The sequence below is a fragment of the Dreissena polymorpha genome, chromosome 10 (assembly GCF_020536995.1).
Source record: "Dreissena polymorpha isolate Duluth1 chromosome 10, UMN_Dpol_1.0, whole genome shotgun sequence".
Classification (NCBI taxonomy): domain Eukaryota; kingdom Metazoa; phylum Mollusca; class Bivalvia; order Myida; family Dreissenidae; genus Dreissena; species Dreissena polymorpha.
Window position 1 is genome coordinate 18,647,440 of NC_068364.1, and position 22,708 is coordinate 18,670,147.

The 22,708-nt window shown below is 34.4% G+C and overlaps 1 long non-coding RNA gene across 13 annotated transcripts; it reads left to right on the forward strand.

The window, feature by feature from the left end:
* Positions 1–4,262: 4,262 nt before the first annotated feature.
* Positions 4,263–18,238, forward strand: LOC127847845 (uncharacterized). 13 transcript variants are annotated; one of them, XR_008034212.1, is made up of 10 exons: positions 4,263–4,607; positions 6,590–6,685; positions 7,032–7,137; positions 7,920–8,156; positions 8,887–9,000; positions 15,988–16,077; positions 16,466–16,537; positions 16,704–16,767; positions 17,833–17,871; positions 18,191–18,238. It is a non-coding gene; the product is annotated as an uncharacterized LOC127847845 (long non-coding RNA). The 13 variants fall into 13 exon arrangements; XR_008034210.1 differs by lacking the exons at positions 7,920–8,156; positions 8,887–9,000 and adding exons at positions 10,591–10,827; positions 11,559–11,672; XR_008034209.1 differs by lacking the exon at positions 8,887–9,000 and adding an exon at positions 11,559–11,672 and having other exon boundaries at positions 4,264–4,607.
* Positions 18,239–22,708: the final 4,470 nt, after the last annotated feature.

Consider the following 22,708-nt stretch of genomic DNA (forward strand, 5'->3'; position numbering starts at 1 on the left):
TTTATTCTAACAGACTACAGGCACTGATTTTCTGTATGTGTGAGGGCAAATTAACCAATCACAAGCTGACCCAAAGCTTATGCACACTGTATGTCGTACGATTTAAGTTTAAATTGAAAGGTATATTTTCTACATGTTTGTATGTGACCCTAGTTTGATCATAAATGCTTATCCAATACCATCGCCACATGCGCCTCTAAAGTGTGTGTGTTTGGGGGGGGGGCGGGAACACTAGTAATTCCATGTGTTCCCAAAACGCATGCGCGGTAACGCTGATGAATATTTTCATATCTATATTAATGAGAGAACGCTATAAATGCGTTTCTACAGACGGTTTTAGCGTTTTGCGGCACAAAGAGACCACATATGTCAATATCGCCCTTTCTAAATGCGCTACTACATGATAATTCGTTTTAACTGTCCGGCTAGCGCAGTGGTTTTGGCACTCGCTACTCACCTATGAGACCCGGGTTCAATTCCCGTTCCCGGCCAAATTAGAGTTTGGTTGTTTGTCATCAAACCTGACAGGTGGGGCTTCCTTCGAGTACTCCGGCTTTCCCCCCCCCCCCCCCCACCCCCACAACACAAGACCACGAACAAATTGAAAAATCGTCCAGCGATAAGGATAAGGCTGAACGTGGCAGCTAAAATTTGAAATTCGTCCCAACATTTGTGAGTTTAGTAAATTAATTAGTCAGGTGTGCTGGGGAAGACTCCGGGTTAACACATAAAGCAGCATAATGCGTTTGTTTCTTTTTTAATGTAAACGAATATTAGTAGAAAAATGTATCGTTTGGGAAAAATTCCATGATAGACTTGAACATACTTCTGGGGTCGAAAATCTTAATGACGCGACCATACATTTTATCGGATTATAATGTCCAACTGTGAAGTCCAGCTGAAGCATATATTGGCAACTTAAGGATTTACCTATACATGTTTCAAAATCAGTGATACATATATATATATATATATATATATATATATATATATATATATATATATATATATATATATATATATATATATATATGTCAAATACATTGCCAAATACTATTTATTCTTAATATGTTTAATAAGCAAATTCGGAAATATACGCACCAGGGGTTAATTTGATAAACAATGACACCACCATCAATGAAGAAACGGAATTAATATTATCCGGCCAAGATGTTGTAAGGGTCATAATTAGGCTGGTATAAAAGAAAAATTCTGAATCCGCCGTATTGTATACCGATGATAAAAATATTCATTTTATATATCCTCGCCCTCATATTACCTTGTATTTAAATGATTACTGTTATAAAAACTCACGCAAACGTATTTGTTGAAAGTGTCGGACAAGCATGAGTCGCTCACTAAGAGTACATTTAACATTAATTTGAAAAAAATGGATGAAAGTTACTTGATTAATCTGGACTGGAGTCTTTTGTTTAGACTTCATTCAGCCGAGTATAATTGGTTGCTCTATAAGCTTTTAATTGAAAAGCAAATATTGAAAATAATGCCCAAAACTAAAATGTTAAACAACATTACTTAATATTTCAAGTAAATTCTGCATTAATTTGCAAACGTTAACAAAATGTGGAATTATAACATACATTCCACAGTTCAATCTATGTGCATTTGTATCATCCTCACGGCGCTATTCGGACCATATCATAATTAATAAACTAGAGATAACCTACAATAAATAAATAAATAAATAAACACTTAAATCCGTCATGATTCAATAAACATAAACATACGGTAAACAAAACATGGAATCGTTTTATTAATCTATAACAAACCGTATTCAAGTTACTCCTACTTCAAAGCTGAATTGAATTTTAAATTAAGTTACAATAACGCTCAGCTCGTCAGTCCCTATTTTATCTCCGATTAGGACCGGAACGGTCGAAAGCTTAACGTTGGTTCGTACTTTTCCGTGAGCGTGCAATAACAAATCGAAATACGAATTTATGGTACTTATAAAAGGACGTTTCAAATGCATATGTTATTTAACCAAATTACATTATATCGAATTTTAAAGCACCATAATAACATATTCCAATCGGAAAGTTTAAATTCAAATATGAAAATATTTACAATTTTTTCATTGCATATTACTTACTTTCAAATATGAACAAAATGACCAGTATACTTTTTGAATCTGAAAATGACGGTATAAACGGTAAGTTATGAAAACATTACAATAGTATGTTTAGAAGATATGCTATATATGGATATTCCACTCGTACATATTTTACATTTAATGACTTTCAAAAAACACCGTTCTTAATTTTCATTTTTTTTAAAGGCCGAATATAACAATCGTTTTTGAGCAATAGTGGCCGCTAGAGGCAAAGCCAGTTGGTTATGATTATTTCATTAAAGTCATGCGTTGATTGCCGTCGAAAAATATATTTTATTTTGTCTAGTGAATGCCCATTTTGATCAATCTCGAATAGCATCTTTCTTGCGTGTATATCTCATACATCCTCAACATCGATATAAGTCCTGTACACTAAATGTAAACATGCTGTCTATTTATTATAAAATGTATATTACAAAATACACAATAACTAATCCTTAGCATAAACTAAATACCGTTCAATGGTAATTGTTACATTTTACTGGAAAACAAACATACATTAATAAACCAAGTTAGATAGCGGGAACTATATGCGCAAGCGTAAAACAGTAAGACCTGCATATTGTTTAATTTTACAAGCCTACATCAACACGAAAAAATACAATAACTTAATCGGAAAATATTCGACTTGAACTGTGCACGAGAGGCGATTGACTTCTTACTGAACTTGAATTATTTACTAAGCGAGTTAAGCGAAAGCTATTAAATTTCAATATGTTACGTTTTAATAACGATGAGCTTGTTAGGCCGTCTCTATAAATGCGTATAAATGAGTGATAAATATACATAATTTTATCACAAGATTAACACACACTAAAATTATAAATAAGTGTTTGAAAACATGACGTTAGCGAGCCATGTTTTTTTGCACACAGTTGTTTTTACAACAGTTTTGCGTGTAACGACCCAAGCAAAAGAGGAGCGCCTTCACTAACCTGTCGTTACCGAATAACATGTTCAGGGCACTAAGTCGGAAATTACCAACACAGATGCTGGCCACAACGCTAATAAATGATTAAAACATGTATAACACAAAGTAAGCACCCATCATTTTCGATAAAATGAAAAAGATGACGAGTCAAACCTTCATATATACATTTAATGTCATTTAAGTTTATATTTGTATAACGATGAACTATTTTCCAACCTGTTGCAGCCATGGTGTATCCCAGCGTACCTAAAGCGACCATTAGGAGTCCAACAATCGTCATGCGTAACTGAATTTTGCACTCGGCCATGATTTCACTTTAGCTCTTTATCCGTCCGTTCTCTACAATTCCAGAATCCGTGTGAGCTATTCATTGCGATACTAACTTACAACATCAACCTCGAAATCAATACGCGCTTCGCGGAAAGCACTCATTGGCTGGAGCGATAATTTCTATTCAGCCGTTAATAAGGTTTAAATAATGCACACCTTTTATTATATTTTTGTGGTTTTAACATAAGCATTCTCTGCGAAGGCTTTAAATTAAACAATCATCGAGCAAAAAGAAGTTTCATTTTGTATAATTGATGAAACGGTTTCTGAAAAAGTGTTGATGGTCCGAACATTTCCACCTGATCCTGTTTTATTAGCTACTACTAGTAGAAACTTATTAGACTTTTTAGACTACTACTACTAATAATAAAAGATGCATTTCCTACCGCGGTAAAATTTTAGTACTACTGCCAACACTAATAAAAGATGCTGTCGCTAAACGGTGCTTGTTCATTTGGCGGACAATGGTGTGCAACGTGTGAGGAATTATGCCGTTATTGCATAGCTGATTGTATTTCCTGCCTTTAAAATGCTCGAACGAATATGAACTCTGGATGTTGGGTTTCAATAAATTATAGCAGATTACACGATTTAAGCACAATTTGATACCTATGACGAGAATTCAGTTTAGTGCTACTTTTAAAATAACTATATAAAATATATAGTTTCCGGTTATGTAGTATTATGAATAAATATTTTCGAGATATCGCTGTTCTTTTTTACAAATGATATTATTTTTAATTAAATTTGCCTGCGCAGTGATAAGCATTTAAAAGCTATTCGAGTGGTTCGATTGCGCTTCAGCTTTACGTCAAGTCTTATCTGGCCGCAAATTATACCTTTCTGAAAGGCGCTTATACAGTCAATCGTCTGATAATGCTGACGTACCGGCGTTCGCGGAAGAAACGTGTCTGTGTTATTTTAATTATAGAATACAAATAATTATGGGATAATAAAGTTATCAGCCTAAATTAACTAAACATCATGCCAATGATCCGGAAGCTTCTATTAAAACTGTGTACAAGGGGAAAAGCCGGCGAACAGTAGGCCTACATGTCACCGAGAAGTGGGGCAGTAGGCAAAAGCTTGGAACGCAATCACAAGAACTTGCAGAAGTTCAGATTAAGAATGAGAAACCAGAAACAAACTTAATTGCTAACTGTACTACAAATAGCAGTTCAGTATCAGACGTAGATACTTCGGTTACATTTGGTAAGTAAACAACAACCTAATTGGTGCATTGATTGAGATTAATTCCAGCCTCCGTCCGGCTCTAGTCACATGTCAGCTGTCCTTGGTTTATGGGTGTGTGTGATCATATATATCTATTCACAAAGTAATGTTTCCAAAACCAATGATACAGTATTAAGGAAAGTTTAAAAATCTGAAGTTAATTATTATTCCAGACTGATATTTTTTCGGAGAAAACCAGAGTTATTGTCATAGCCAGCTCGTCGTCCGCCGTCTGACGTCCGCCGTCCGCGTCGTGCTAAAACCTTAACATTTGCTCTAAAATCAAAGTGATTCCACCTACAACTTTGAAACTTCATATGTAGATGCACCTTGATGAGATCTATGTGCCACACCCATTTTGGGGGTCACTAGGTCAAAGGTCAAGGTCACTGTAACCTTTTAAAAAAAAAATAATCTGACAAGCCTTCATTTATTCAAAACTGCACCCGTAGCCGAGTGTGGCACCCGTTATGCATTGCTCTTGTTTTTAATTCCCAGCATTGTCGCACAACTTCTGACATTACCTTATAAGATCACACAGCTAGTATAAATATATCCTCCAATTACCTTCAGTCAAGCGGTTAAGGAAGCAAATAAAATAATTTCTGAAATAATTCAAACATTGCCGCAATAAACGATGTACCTCAAACAATTTATTTCATTCCCATTAAATCCATGTACAAATTGTTTATTTACAGCGTGTTAAACTACGCAAAGTCGATAGTTCCATGCACATCCGCAAATAATATACACTACACGCGTTGTCTACCTTGAGTCAAAAGGTTACATTAAAAAGCTATAGTACTCGATTGCAATAGACATGATGTCAATTAAACTTAGAAAATTCGATTCACTGAACAAATTTAGAGAAACTGAAAGATTAATTTAACTTTTTTATAACTTCTATTTACCATTTAACAAGTTTCTGTTTTATCGGTAGATCTTCTGTTAAGCAACATATACACACAAAAAGTGCTCAAGAATTGGAAAAAACAAAAACGTTCGCAATTTGTTCAAATAAAATTTTGGCATATATGTTACTATAAAAAAATTTGATAAAAATATCAAATCGAGACAGTGTATACCCACTGAACATGTGGATAAGGGATGTCACCTATTTTTGTGATGTACCTGCAAAGATTTTTCCATGCAACATTTTCTGGGAATTGTGAAAAAGTAAAAGAATTTTCTTTAAAATAAAACAAATACATGAAATTATGTGTTTACACATGCGCAGTGGTCTGCAATTTCTGTGCAAGTTTATTGATGAGTAGCAAAAACATGAACGGAATCGGCATACAATTAGAATATTACAGTTGAAGTAAGCTTTGTAATGTAATTAAACTTTTTTTTCCTTATTTTAGTTGTGTCTGTAGTTTATATTTTCAAGCGTAGTAATGTTAGTAAAACAAAATACTCGGAACGCATGCATGTGACGTCATCATGAGAGCCGCAATCTTAATGTAAACAAAGTGATATAAATTAGGTCATGCTCAAAAAAAGGGAATCGTACGATACATACTCATGATATTAATTAAAGTGGGAAAGTACCCCATACCACGGGTGTGTGGAAATGTATAAAAAAACAACACACACTACAATTATGTTTCAGAATTTTGCGACTCATTGAAATTTTTTTTTTGAAAAGTTCGCAACTCAAAAAAAAAAGTTAGTGGGCCAGGGTCCTCACAAAATCATGGAAAAAAACTTGGAATATCTGAGAATACAATAATTGAGGTCTACTTATTTGTCTATAATCAATAATATTTACTGTCAACTTGAAACTCCTCAAAATATTAAAGAAAGATATGTATGCGTTGCAGATGAAAATATAAGATACGATACTGAAAAGGCAAAACGTCTTGAAGAATGGAAAAGTATATCTCCAGAAATTATGTCTGCTTATGTACAAATGCAGACACCCAATAAGCGACAATGTGCTGATTGTTGTCTCTCCACAGATGAACTGTACAGGTGTTGTGATTGCTGTTCATGGGAGACTACGTGCCTCACATGCTTGCGGTTGAGGCATAAACATCCTCATCTGCATTTGGAAGGTACAATGTTAACAAATACAAGAGAAAGCATTTATCATATCATTGAATTTGAACATAAATCATCTAAGACAGTTTACTTTTTTTTCTTAAAGTGGTATGACTTCATGTATTTAAAAAATCTTTGAATGTGTTTAGAGATATTCAAAGTACCATTTTAGAAAATTATCATTACATGAGCTTCATACAAATACGTGTATTACAAATGTGGTCTTTTTCAATACATGGTTTCAAAACCAACCAGTTCCAACTGCCATCAAACTCAAAAGCTGTTGTTATCTTGAACTTTAAAACTGCCAGGTGTTTTTAAATTCTTATTGAGCATTTGTCTTAAATGCCCTTTTTACAGAACATGGCTTACCTTTCTTTCATTGATGATGATGAGGCTTGGAAATTGAATGACCATTCCTGTAGCACTACTTACCTGAAAAAACTCGTGGTCGTGGATGATAAAGGTAATTTTGTAATCCTATCATGTCTCACCCTCATCATTGTTTTTATCTTATAATTTCTCATGCTGACAATTGTTCTTATCTTGTCTCATGCTGATAATTGCTTTTATCTTATCATGTCTCTTGGTGATATTGTTATTATCTTATCATGTCTCATGCTGATAATTGTTCAGATATTGTCTCACACTGATCATTGTTCTTATCATGTCTAATGCTGATAATTGTTCATATTTTATATCTCATGCTGCTAATTGTTCTGATCTTGTCTCAAACTGATCATTGTTCTTATCTTATCCTGGTTCATGCTGATAATTGTAATTATCTTATCATGTCTCATGCAGATCATTGTTATTATCTTATCATGTCTCACGCTTATCATTGTTCTTATCTTATCATGTCTCATGCTGATAATTGTTCTGATCTTGTCATGTCTCACACTGATCATTGCATTGTTCTTATCCTATAATGTAACTTGGTACGAAAGATTCGTTGCAGGTTGTTTTGCTGTCCTGTTACTTTGTGTTAAACAGTAGTCAACTTATATTGGAATCTAGCTACATTCTCGCCAATATTAATATATGCACCCTGTATCAAACTGGGTCATTAAAAGCCAAGTAACTAATTATTACAACTGGAAATGCCCAGCATGGTTACAACTAAGTTGCAAGTTGAAGTGAGTTATATGATCCCAATAAATCATGGTTTTGCCAATTTGCAATTACTAAAACACTTTTTATAGTTAACAACCATAAGTATTTTTTAAAAACCTTGTAATCTTTTTTAAGGTCGACAGCATTTGAAGACCCTGCAATTTTGCAAGTGTGAAGTTGAAGCTGTACGCTTGATTAGGTTCAACCTGTGGCCATCTTCAACCAAATTTCCAAACGTGGCATTTCACTTTGACTTCATGCGCTGGTTATGTGGTCTTCTTCTTCTTGAAAAGCTCGGTGTCATTTAAAAGTTTCTGCTCCGCATTAGACGCGTGGACATCAAAGCACATGAAGACATATATTCATCACCCTGTATGTTTGTACATGATTTTTGTTTGAATTGCTTTTGAAGTAACACAAAAGTATAATATTTTTATATGTAGTTAATACATAAAATAAAGCTTGTTTACAAAATAATTTAAGTATAAATATTTGATTTACTGATTCATGTGAATGATTTGCTATACTAGTATCAGAAAAGCAGGAGGTGGAGCCTTCCATTTTTGTGCCCCTCTCTGTTAAATATGTACCATCCCCCTTCCATTTTTGTGCTCTACTTTTTTAAAGTATGTCTCACCATTGTACACAAATAATTACAGAAAGACCCTATGTGTTATAGTGGCTATTAACAATTTTATAGATTAACATACATTATTATTTGATATGAAAATTATCAAATTCAATTTGATTAAGAGCAGACAGCATGGAATTATGCTGAATGGATGGATGATTGAATATAAGTATGTAAGTGGAAACACCATACTGAAGTCGCTAACACAGAACAAAGTTTAACATCTGGAAAAGTTTCACAAAAAAGTTCACACTGCACCGACAATATTCCACATTGGTGGCATATGTCAGATCCTATGACAAGCCTTATTTTTAATTGCAATGTGTAATTGCCTTATGTGTATGCTTTAGTTTACCTTTAAACGTTTATTTTAAGTTCTTACAGCTTGCTTTAACTGTTGGTTTTGTCTCTATATTTTATCATGTTTAATAAATTTTGAATAAATGGGATAAATCACGGTTATATTTTTAGGTCAAAGATTTGTACAAAGTGCTTGTAGGAGGAACAGCCGATGAATTTCGACATTTTATCTACCAAATGGAAAACATCCACGATGATGGATCCAAATGTCCAGCTTGTTATGAGGTAATGTTAAAAATAGTGATTGTAACAGAAAATTATCCCACCATTTTACAATTACAGTATTTAAAATAAATATTAATCAATGAATTGATACTTTGCTTTTTAGCTCACCTGATTGCTCAGGTGAGCATTTGTGACCGTTCTTTGTCCGACGTCTGTCCGTCCCTCCGTCCGTTCACATTTGTTCATAAACACTCTAGAGGCCACATTTATTGTCCGATCTTCATTAAACTTGGTCAGAAGCTTTGTCCCAATGAAATCAGATGAACTGTACAGGTGTTGTGATTGCTGTTCATGGGAGACTACGTGCCTCACATGCTTGCGGTTGAGGCATAAACATCCTCATCTGCATTTGGAAGGTACAATGTTAACAAATACAAGAGAAAGCATTTATCATATCATTGAATTTGAACATAAATCATCTAAGACAGTTTACTTTTTTTTCTTAAAGTGGTATGACTTCATGTATTTAAAAAATCTTTGAATGTGTTTAGAGATATTCAAAGTACCATTTTAGAAAATTATCATTACATGAGCTTCATACAAATACGTGTATTACAAATGTGGTCTTTTTCAATACATGGTTTCAAAACCAACCAGTTCCAACTGCCATCAAACTCAAAAGCTGTTGTTATCTTGAACTTTAAAACTGCCAGGTGTTTTTAAATTCTTATTGAGCATTTGTCTTAAATGCCCTTTTTACAGAACATGGCTTACCTTTCTTTCATTGATGATGATGAGGCTTGGAAATTGAATGACCATTCCTGTAGCACTACTTACCTGAAAAAACTCGTGGTCGTGGATGATAAAGGTAATTTTGTAATCCTATCATGTCTCACCCTCATCATTGTTTTTATCTTATAATTTCTCATGCTGACAATTGTTCTTATCTTGTCTCATGCTGATTATTGCTTTTATCTTATCATGTCTCTTGGTGATATTGTTATTATCTTATCATGTCTCATGCTGATAATTGTTCAGATATTGTCTCACACTGATCATTGTTCTTATCATGTCTAATGCTGATAATTGTTCATATTTTATATCTCATGCTGCTAATTGTTCTGATCTTGTCTCAAACTGATCATTGTTCTTATCTTATCCTGGTTCATGCTGATAATTGTAATTATCTTATCATGTCTCATGCAGATCATTGTTATTATCTTATCATGTCTCACGCTTATCATTGTTCTTATCTTATCATGTCTCATGCTGATAATTGTTCTGATCTTGTCATGTCTCACACTGATCATTGCATTGTTCTTATCCTATAATGTAACTTGGTACGAAAGATTCGTTGCAGGTTGTTTTGCTGTCCTGTTACTTTGTGTTAAACAGTAGTCAACTTATATTGGAATCTAGCTACATTCTCGCCAATATTAATATATGCACCCTGTATCAAACTGGGTCATTAAAAGCCAAGTAACTAATTATTACAACTGGAAATGCCCAGCATGGTTACAACTAAGTTGCAAGTTGAAGTGAGTTATATGATCCCAATAAAGCATGGTTTTGCCAATTTGCAATTACTAAAACACTTTTTATAGTTAACAACCATAAGTATTTTTTAAAAACCTTGTAATCATTTTTAAGGTCGACAGCATTTGAAGACCCTGCAATTTTGCAAGTGTGAAGTTGAAGCTGTACGCTTGATTAGGTTCAACCTGTGGCCATCTTCAACCAAATTTCCAAACGTGGCATTTCACTTTGACTTCATGCGCTGGTTATGTGGTCTTCTTCTTCTTGAAAAGCTCGGTGTCATTTAAAAGTTTCTGCTCCGCATTAGACGCGTGGACATCAAAGCACATGAAGACATATATTCATCACCCTGTATGTTTGTACATGATTTTTGTTTGAATTGCTTTTGAAGTAACACAAAAGTATAATATTTTTATATGTAGTTAATACATAAAATAAAGCTTGTTTACAAAATAATTTAAGTATAAATATTTGATTTACTGATTCATGTGAATGATTTGCTATACTAGTATCAGAAAAGCAGGAGGTGGAGCCTTCCATTTTTGTGCCCCTCTCTGTTAAATATGTACCATCCCCCTTCCATTTTTGTGCTCTACTTTTTTAAAGTATGTCTCACCATTGTACACAAATAATTACAGAAAGACCCTATGTGTTATAGTGGCTATTAACAATTTTATAGATTAACATACATTATTATTTGATATGAAAATTATCAAATTCAATTTGATTAAGAGCAGACAGCATGGAATTATGCTGAATGGATGGATGATTGAATATAAGTATGTAAGTGGAAACACCATACTGAAGTCGCTAACACAGAACAAAGTTTAACATCTGGAAAAGTTTCACAAAAAAGTTCACACTGCACCGACAATAATTCCACATTGGTGGCATATGTCAGATCCTATGACAAGCCTTATTTTTAATTGCAATGTGTAATTGCCTTATGTGTATGCTTTAGTTTACCTTTAAACGTTTATTTTAAGTTCTTACAGCTTGCTTTAACTGTTGGTTTTGTCTCTATATTTTATCATGTTTAATAAATTTTGAATAAATGGGATAAATCACGGTTATATTTTTAGGTCAAAGATTTGTACAAAGTGCTTGTAGGAGGAACAGCCGATGAATTTCGACATTTTATCTACCAAATGGAAAACATCCACGATGATGGATCCAAATGTCCAGCTTGTTATGAGGTAATGTTAAAAATAGTGATTGTAACAGAAAATTATCCCACCATTTTACAATTACAGTATTTAAAATAAATATTAATCAATGAATTGATACTTTGCTTTTTAGCTCACCTGATTGCTCAGGTGAGCTTTTGTGACCGTTCTTTGTCCGACGTCTGTCCGTCCCTCCGTCCGTTCACATTTGTTCATAAACACTCTAGAGGCCACATTTATTGTCCGATCTTCATTAAACTTGGTCAGAAGCTTTGTCCCAATGCAATCAGATGAACTGTACAGGTGTTGTGATTGCTGTTCATGGGAGACTACGTGCCTCACATGCTTGCGGTTGAGGCATAAACATCCTCATCTGCATTTGGAAGGTACAATGTTAACAAATACAAGAGAAAGCATTTATCATATCATTGAATTTGAACATAAATCATCTTAGACAGTTTACTTTGTTTTCTTAAAGTGGTATGACTTCATGTATTTAAAAAATCTTTGAATGTGTTTAGAGATATTCAAAGTACCATTTTAGAAAATTATCATTACATGAGCTTCATACAAATACGTGTATTACAAATGTGGTCTTTTTCAATACATGGTTTCAAAACCAACCAGTTCCAACTGCCATCAAACTCAAAAGCTGTTGTTATCTTGAACTTTAAAACTGCCAGGTGTTTTTAAATTCTTATTGAGCATTTGTCTTAAATGCCCTTTTTACAGAACATGGCTTACCTTTCTTTCATTGATGATGATGAGGCTTGGAAATTGAATGACCATTCCTGTAGCACTACTTACCTGAAAAAACTCGTGGTCGTGGATGATAAAGGTAATTTTGTAATCCTATCATGTCTCACCCTCATCATTGTTTTTATCTTATAATTTCTCATGCTGACAATTGTTCTTATCTTGTCTCATGCTGATAATTGCTTTTATCTTATCATGTCTCTTGGTGATATTGTTATTATCTTATCATGTCTCATGCTGATAATTGTTCAGATATTGTCTCACACTGATCATTGTTCTTATCATGTCTAATGCTGATAATTGTTCATATTTTATATCTCATGCTGCTAATTGTTCTGATCTTGTCTCAAACTGATCATTGTTCTTATCTTATCCTGGTTCATGCTGATAATTGTAATTATCTTATCATGTCTCATGCAGATCATTGTTATTATCTTATCATGTCTCACGCTTATCATTGTTCTTATCTTATCATGTCTCATGCTGATAATTGTTCTGATCTTGTCATGTCTCACACTGATCATTGCATTGTTCTTATCCTATAATGTAACTTGGTACGAAAGATTCGTTGCAGGTTGTTTTGCTGTCCTGTTACTTTGTGTTAAACAGTAGTCAACTTATATTGGAATCTAGCTACATTCTCGCCAATATTAATATATGCACCCTGTATCAAACTGGGTCATTAAAAGCCAAGTAACTAATTATTACAACTGGAAATGCCCAGCATGGTTACAACTAAGTTGCAAGTTGAAGTGAGTTATATGATCCCAATAAATCATGGTTTTGCCAATTTGCAATTACTAAAACACTTTTTATAGTTAACAACCATAAGTATTTTTTAAAAACCTTGTAATCTTTTTTAAGGTCGACAGCATTTGAAGACCCTGCAATTTTGCAAGTGTGAAGTTGAAGCTGTACGCTTGATTAGGTTCAACCTGTGGCCATCTTCAACCAAATTTCCAAACGTGGCATTTCACTTTGACTTCATGCGCTGGTTATGTGGTCTTCTTCTTCTTGAAAAGCTCGGTGTCATTTAAAAGTTTCTGCTCCGCATTAGACGCGTGGACATCAAAGCACATGAAGACATATATTCATCACCCTGTATGTTTGTACATGATTTTTGTTTGAATTGCTTTTGAAGTAACACAAAAGTATAATATTTTTATATGTAGTTAATACATAAAATAAAGCTTGTTTACAAAATAATTTAAGTATAAATATTTGATTTACTGATTCATGTGAATGATTTGCTATACTAGTATCAGAAAAGCAGGAGGTGGAGCCTTCCATTTTTGTGCCCCTCTCTGTTAAATATGTACCATCCCCCTTCCATTTTTGTGCTCTACTTTTTTAAAGTATGTCTCACCATTGTACACAAATAATTACAGAAAGACCCTATGTGTTATAGTGGCTATTAACAATTTTATAGATTAACATACATTATTATTTGATATGAAAATTATCAAATTCAATTTGATTAAGAGCAGACAGCATGGAATTATGCTGAATGGATGGATGATTGAATATAAGTATGTAAGTGGAAACACCATACTGAAGTCGCTAACACAGAACAAAGTTTAACATCTGGAAAAGTTTCACAAAAAAGTTCACACTGCACCGACAATAATTCCACATTGGTGGCATATGTCAGATCCTATGACAAGCCTTATTTTTAATTGCAATGTGTAATTGCCTTATGTGTATGCTTTAGTTTACCTTTAAACGTTTATTTTAAGTTCTTACAGCTTGCTTTAACTGTTGGTTTTGTCTCTTTATTTTATCATGTTTAATAAATTTTGAATAAATGGGATAAATCACGGTTATATTTTTAGGTCAAAGATTTGTACAAAGTGCTTGTAGGAGGAACAGCCGATGAATTTCGACATTTTATCTACCAAATGGAAAACATCCACGATGATGGATCCAAATGTCCAGCTTGTTATGAGGTAATGTTAAAAATAGTGATTGTAACAGAAAATTATCCCACCATTTTACAATTACAGTATTTAAAATAAATATTAATCAATGAATTGATACTTTGCTTTTTAGCTCACCTGATTGCTCAGGTGAGCTTTTGTGACCGTTCTTTGTCCGACGTCTGTCCGTCCCTCCGTCCGTTCACATTTGTTCATAAACACTCTAGAGGCCACATTTATTGTCCGATCTTCATTAAACTTGGTCAGAAGCTTTGTCCCAATGAAATCTCGGTCGAGTTTGAAACTGGGTTGTGCCGGGTCAAAAACTAGGTCACTAGGTCAAAAAAGGAAAAACTTGTAAACACAGTAGAAGTAACATTTCATGCCCAATCTTCCTGTAACTTTGTTTGTCTTAATGATATGATGGTTGGGTTCAACAGTGGTTCCAGTCCGTTGAAAAACATGACCGCCAGTGGGCGGAGCAGTTTTCCTTATTTGGCTATAGAGAAACCTTGTAAACACTCTAGAAGTCACAATTTTTGCCCAATCATCATGAAAGTTGGTCAAAAAATTGGTTTTATTGATATCTCGGACGAGTAAGATAATGTTCCAGATCGGTGAAAAAACATGGCTTCCAGTGGGCAGGACATTTTTCTCTATATGTATATAGTGAAAACATGTGAACACTCTAGAAGTCACATTTTTGGCCCAATTTTCATGAAATTTGGTCAGAACATATGTTTCCTTGATATGAGAGTTGAGTTTGAAAATGGTTCCGGTCAGTTGAATAACATGACTGCCGGGAGGTGGGGGGGGGCAGTTTTCTTATATTTATCTATTTAAAAAAGCTTGTGAAAACTATAAGTCACATTTTTTCCCCAATCATCATGAAACTTGTTGAAAAGATTGGTTATCCCTTTCCCGCTTAGAAGCAAAGTGAAAAAGGCAATGTGCAAACAGCATAAAACCAGAAAAGCCTGAGAGTAACTCGCAGCCTGTTCATGTTTTATGCTGTTTGCTGCTCATCAGTATCTATGGTTTAGATATGAAGTCTTAAAATCTTTAATCTAGTAAGAAAGGTCTTCAATGAAATATTATTTTATAAGGAACTACAAATGCGTGAAAATACGTATCTAAGTGGTAAAGGGTTATATATATATATCTCAGACGAGTTCGCAAATGATCCCAATCAGTAAAAAAACATGGCTGCCAGGGAGGGGGGCAGTTTTCCTTATGTTACTAGAGAGAAACCTTGTGATCGAACACTATAGAAGTCACAATTTTGCCTAATCAGTGTGAAACTTATTCAATACATTGGTTTTATTGATTTCTCGCATAACCAACAGAGGCTTGCTAGCTGACTTTGTAAATAATACAATTCCTAAGATAAAGGGTTATATTGTCAGTCTTGTAACATGATGTGAAACAAAGAGGACATAATGAAAAGAAAAACGCTAACTTTTACTTACTGATGGAGACAAAACTCCATGTGCTAGTATTTACCACTGATTTGAATTAATCTTTTAAAGAAAGGATAAATAGCAGTTTACTGTTCCCTCAACGAAGTCGTTAGAAGTGTTGACTGTCAATTTCTCATGAAAGGTGTTTTCTTTTTTGAAAATGGATGCTAGTTTTCTGTGACAATTTAAACTTCTGGGTATTTTCTTATTCAGGATTCTCCCTCCCTGATAAGCTTGCTAGAGCAGAGGATATAGAAAAAAAAAGCAAGGAGGCTCTTCAAGAAATTTTGGAACCTTTTGCAGGTAAGAAAACATGGACAAATGCAGATTTTCTACAAGTGTTTGTGTCATTATATAAAATTACCATCCCATATTTGTTTTGCAGTTTCCAGTGTTTAATTAAATGATGCACATGTCAATACCAGTTGTGAGATGAACACCTTTAATTGCTGGCTTGACAGAATTCGACTAATTGCCATCTCAGAAAATATTGTCCCAATATTAAAAAAAAACAAAATGTTTGTGCATAACAATATAGAATTGAAAGACTTTATGTTAAATCAGAAGAAACAAAACTATAAATGTCCCGATAACAAAATGAACCATTTAAATAATGTAGATGAATTTAAAATAATTATTGTTTTTCTCTGTGTAAGTTCACAAATATTTATTAAATTGTTCTGTTGATTAGGAGTAACAACTGAATGTCTACAGGAATGGATAGATTATGAGCGGGTTGTGTGTATCCGCAGCAAATCAACTGGTATGTTATATGATAATTATTTGATTCATAAGTAGCTTAGTGAGTTTTTCATTTTCTCGCAGCATTCAATTGTTTTAACAGAAATTCAATAAGTGTTTACAAGCCACATAATTTGCTTAACATGGTCTTTGTGTTTTAATGATTTGCACTTCACATTTTAATACAGAAAATCACTCCTTGTCACCTGCTGAAGAGTATTGTCTAGTCCTGGAGGAGCTAACAAAATACAGGTACTTTTAATAGGAATAATGCATTTGTTACTACGTTATTTTATACAGATTCTAAGTAATGTTATTAGTTAGCATCCAGTCTCTTTGTGGATAAATAAAAAATAAATGAAGTTGTGATGTGCAAGAATAATGAGTTTTCAATCATAACACTTAACCCTTTTTTTCTCAGAATGTTTTTTGGGGAGATTTAGTTTTGTTTGTCAGCTCGACATTTATATATGAAATATATATAGTGGAGCTATCCTCCTCACCTGGGTGTCGGCGTTAGCGTGCAAATGTTATAGTTTGCTTTCATATTTTGCAAACTTCTTTACCAACATGACCCCAATCTATAAACAAGAGCAGACAACTGTAGCAAGCATTTTGTAAGAATAATGGCCCTTTTTTTCTTAGTAATTGAATATTTTGTTAAATTGTGTGTTTAGATCCACTTGACTTCTAAAGTATCAAAGCTATTGCTTTCAAACTTCAAATATTTTCTTACTATCATGAGGGTTCTGTACCTGGCAAGTTCAATTTGACCTTGACCTTTGAATGACCTTGACTCTCAATGTCAAAAGCATAAATTAGTTAAATTGCCATAACTTCTTTATTTATGATCAGATTTTATGAATACTTTTACAAAACAACACTTGTATGAATACCACAATGGATTCCGTCCAAACCATCCCCCACGCACCAACCCTTAATCCCTGCCCCCCCACCCCCCACCCCCCCAAAAAAAATATTTTTTTTTTTCATTTTTTTATTTTTGAAAGATCGTCTTATAAATGACCACACCCCACATTATACCCCCTCTCAACCCCCTCCCCTACCCCCACCTGAAAATATACCTGAACTATTAACTTGACCATATTGAATAATTTGAACAATTTCCCCATGTTGTCTTACGTTATACTGTCAAGCACTTGAATAGTCGAGCGCGCTGTCCTCTGACAGCTCTTGTTAGATACATAGTACATTTACATAATGTTCCTGTAGTGGCCAGTGGTTAAAAATCATATGCTGTATGTATGTTAAATATATGATTATATCGCTAACAATTTTATGAAATCTTAATTTTAGGGGTGTGTTTGCGACGGATGTAAACAAAGATAAGAAAAGGTATATTGCATGTATATATTATGCATGGCCTTTTTTAATTGACCTTTTTCCATTTGATACTTATTTATTTATCTAAACATACTGTTCTATTTTCTGTCCTCTAAGTAAGGCAAATTAAACTCTATCCACTTATAAAAATAACGATATGTAAATTACCCCCAGACAAGTAGTTTTTAAATGGTCAAAGATTAATGCATGTTATAGATTCTTTGCCTAATGCGTGTATAAAATAATTATTTAAAAAGTCATTTCACCTTTAAATGCCAATCTTACATACAAGAACATATACATCAATAGGATGTAATTTTATCCAATGCAGGCTAGAGACAAAACTGAAAAAGAAAGGGAAGAAGGCTGGTGTCAAATGAGACTCAACAAATGTTGATTACCTGCGGACACTCAAGACTGCACAAGAGAAACTAAGACTTCAGATACTGGAGACCCTTCAACAGACGACTGCAGAGAGGCTGTTTTTGTTAGATTTAATGAAAAAGTATGCAAGTAAGTATAAATTCCATTTCTATATGATACAAGTTATTGTCACCTTAATGTAATACAAATATCTTCCTAAGACCTTTCAGTGTGTTTTTCATTACTGAATATACTTCATTATTTTTGTCTAATCAACAAAGTTGGAAACCTGGTTATTTATTGAGATATGAGCCATTTGGGCAAGAAGGGAAACAAGCAGGTGGGTTCCAGACAATCACTTTTGTTTGCATGAGCCAATCGTGATGAAACTTGTATTGCACATTAAGTTTGGGATTACATTTGGGACCAGTTAAGCAATGTTAGCTGTTACATTACATAGAATGTTCCTCTAAATAATTTGAGTGTTCATGTGGGTATTTTGTACAGTTAAGTGTGCTGGTAGTTTATATGCAGACTTAGCTTGAGAGTAAAAGTATTTCCTAATTAAATTGTCACATCATTCATTACCTTTCTTTTAGGAGTCATTTGAAAGTTAACTAAAACTTAAAAAATAATGTTGCTTTTAGGAGGACAAGCTGTAGCCATAAGATTGGGCAAGCAACAAAAAGATAAGAGAACAGCTGTCGTTGTACAATGCGGTTGGCGGGGAAGTCGTTAAAATGCCGACACATTTGTCATTTGAAGATGTAAAGTCGTGCGACAGCAAGCTGTGGGACATTTTGAAGTCATCAGATGTAGAAGAAGAGGGGGTATATTGTTTTGCTCATGTCGGTCCGTCCGTCGGTCCGTCCTCCAGATGGTTTCCGGATGATAACTCAAGAACGCTTAGGCCTAGGATCATGAAACTTCATAGGTACATTGATCATGACTGGCAGATGACCCCTATTGATTTTCAGGTTACTAGGTCAAAGGTCAAGGTCACAGTGACTGAAAATAGTAAAATGGTTTCCGGATGATAACTGAAGAATGCTTTGGCCTAGGATCATGAAACTTCATAGGTACATTGATCATGACTGGCAAATGACCCCTATTGATTTTCAGGTCACTAGGTCAAAGGTCAAGGTCACAGTGACTTGAAACAGTAAAATGGTTTCCGAATGATTACTCAAGAATGCTTACGCCTAGGATCATGAAACTTCATAGGTACATTGATCATGACTGGCAGATGACCCCTATTAATTTTCAGGTCACTAGGTCAAAGGTCAAGGTCACAGTGATTCATTAATTGCGTTTGTCCAAATCTTTAACCTTGGTTAAAGTTTTGCAATATCCTGATGATAACTCAAGAATAATAAGGCCTAGGATCATGAAACTTCATAGGTACATTGATCATGACTGGCAGATGACCCCTATTGATTAGGTCAAAGGTCAAGGTCACAGTGACAAAAAACGTATTCACACAATGGCTGCCACTACAACTGACAGCACATATGGGGGGCATGCATGTTTTACAAACAGCACTTGTTCTAACTTGTACTAATACTCATACCAATATTAAAACATACATTATTCCAAAGGATAAACCATTCTAGAATTTACAGAGAAAACTATTCCTTATAGATTCATCTATAATTTCTTTGCGTATAGGTGGTCGTATACAGAAATAATTAAACTAACAATCATGTTCAGGTTGCTATTATCATAAATATATATATAAACTGACAATCATGTTCAGATTACTATTATCACAAATACATGCATATATATAACAATTTTAAAAGCAATTGATATATATGTCTCAAAAGCTATGTCCTTTTTACGTCCCAGTCTATACTTGGGGACATATTATATTTGCCCTGTCTGTTTGTTGGTTTGTTTGCGTCAAACTTTAACATTGGCCATAACTTTTGCAATATTGAAGATAGCAACTTGATATTTAGCATGCATGTGTATCTCATGGAGCTGCACATTTTGAGTGGTGATAGGTCAAGGTCATCCTTCAAGGTCAAAGGTCAAATATATGGGTGGGACCTAGTGTTTCACAAACATATCTTGTTTAGTATAGACTTCAACATATCTTGGACAATACAATTTAAGAGCAATTAAGAGGTTGATGGTTCCACCCCTTTGCTTTTCTGTTGCTGAAATGGTGTTAGTACATACACCAATCAATTGTTATTACACCGATTTACCCTGTTAATTTTTTTGTGTGTATGGTGTCGCTTTGCTTCAGCTTGTTTTTGTGATACTGTAGATGTTGTTGAGTACTGAAAGGTAATTAGTAAGGTATGTAAAACTTAGCTTAACACTTATGGACAATGTTTTTGCATAGTTTAAATTGCATGTATGTTGAGTCATGTTATTAATTGCTTGCAATAATTTTATATTGTGAATCAATGTATGAAAAATAAACCTGAATGAAATGAAAATCATTTAAATAAAAGTTGTGTTCTTTTTGATATAGTTATGCACGGACCTATACAAACAGTCCCTGAGTTATGTCACAGGTTAGGGATAGAGTGCAACCAATATATAGGACACCTTATACACTTATAACTTAGTAACGGTACTCAAAAGGGATTTTGTGCTGAGCATGCAATATATACATGGAATATTTCACGAAGGTATAATGGTATACTTTGAGTGAGTTGATATGCAAAACACGACTTTGCAGGTTTGATCCTTAATTCAACTGAGCGTAAACAACAAAACAAATATATATGACGTATATATTGCGTATCACTCTAGTTCTGCACGAGAAAGTCATGTAAGGGGAATACCGTGCTACCAGATGTTCATGTCCGTTATTGCGTATCACTCTAGTTCTGCACGTGTAGTCATTTAGCGGTGATACCCTTCTAACAGATATTCATGTCCGTTATTGCGTTTCACTCTAGTTCTGCACGGGAAAGTCATGTAGCGATGATACCCTACTAGAAGATGTTCATGTCCATTATTGCGTATCACTCTAGTTCTGCACGGGAAAGTCATGTAGCGCGGATACCCTACTACCAGATGTTTATGTCCGTTATTGCGTATCATTCTAGTCAGGCCGGGTTTCCATGTTTCCGTGTCCGTGCTCGGCGTTCGCGTTTCGTGTCCGCGTTCCGTATACGGACACGGAGTATCTAGTCCATGCATCCGCTTATTATTTTAGCCTTTCCGTGTAAAACCCCATTCCAAACGAGGTGGTACTTGGATTAAGATGTCGTTATTAGAAGAGCACACATTTTTTGTGATGACTGCAGTACAGCATGTTAGTAGACGGATTGCAGGCATTGGTACTGGATAGATGTACGTGCCATCATAAGAAACCGTCGAACAAATTTATTAATTCAGATTCTAAAAACCTTATAATTATATTGATAAACATTACTGATTTATTCGTATTAGACAGACTTCAAAACTTATATGTGAAACTTATATATATAGGCAAAAAAAGAACATAAATAGCGACTTATTTTAGCGTTATATCTTGTTTGGAATATAAACTGTGTCTGTTGAAAAGCGATTATAGAGTGTACAATATGCAGACGATATATATTCGCAAATTACTATTCTCACTTACCTGAAACGCCATCAATTTACATTTCGTTGGCTATGCTTTTCCAGATGTTTTAATGCAATGTCTTTGTCTTTGAATTCTTTCATACGTTTGTTGTATATTTACTAAGTTTATTATTGTTTCACTAATATCTATGCTTGAAAGTCGACCTTTCATGTTGACTGCCGTCCGTGTACTGAGTCCAACAGATTTCAACCAGTTCGTTTTTTCGCGGACACGGACACGGAACGCGGAGACATGTAAACCCGGCCTTATGCACGTGAAGTCAAGTAGCGGAGATACCCTTTTAACAGATGTCCATGTCCGCTATTGTGTATCACTCTAGTTCTGCACGAGAAGTCATGAATCGGGGATACCCTACTACCAGATGTTCAGATCCGTTATAAGAGTACCATTCTAATTTTGTATTGGAAAGCCATGTAGCGAGGATACCGATGTTCGTGTTCGTAATTGCGTATCATAATAGGCCTGTTTGGGAAAGTCATGTTGCGGGGATACCCGAGTGCTCTATATAAATGCCCATAACAATATTTCACAATGGTTTTTGACAATTTACTTTGACAATAAATTTCAAAAGGTCAGACGTGCACGGCCTTGTAACGAGTAATACGCGACAACTCTTGATTTATTCAATTTAAACAAACACACGTGAACACACAGATAAGGCATTATCTTCTATGTTTAACTGCATAAAGAAACTTTCTATTATTAAATATAGGCTTTAGCACTCGTGCATCTGTTGTAATGTTTTAGAAAATGCAGTTTTGTGTTCACGCTTATTCTACAATAGCGTGATAAATCAGTGTAATATAACCTTTATATATGAACTTTTGATTTCTTACGCTTTTTGTGCAAACCGATGACTTGTATTGGGTTTATATTGTAGACCACTCTCTTATC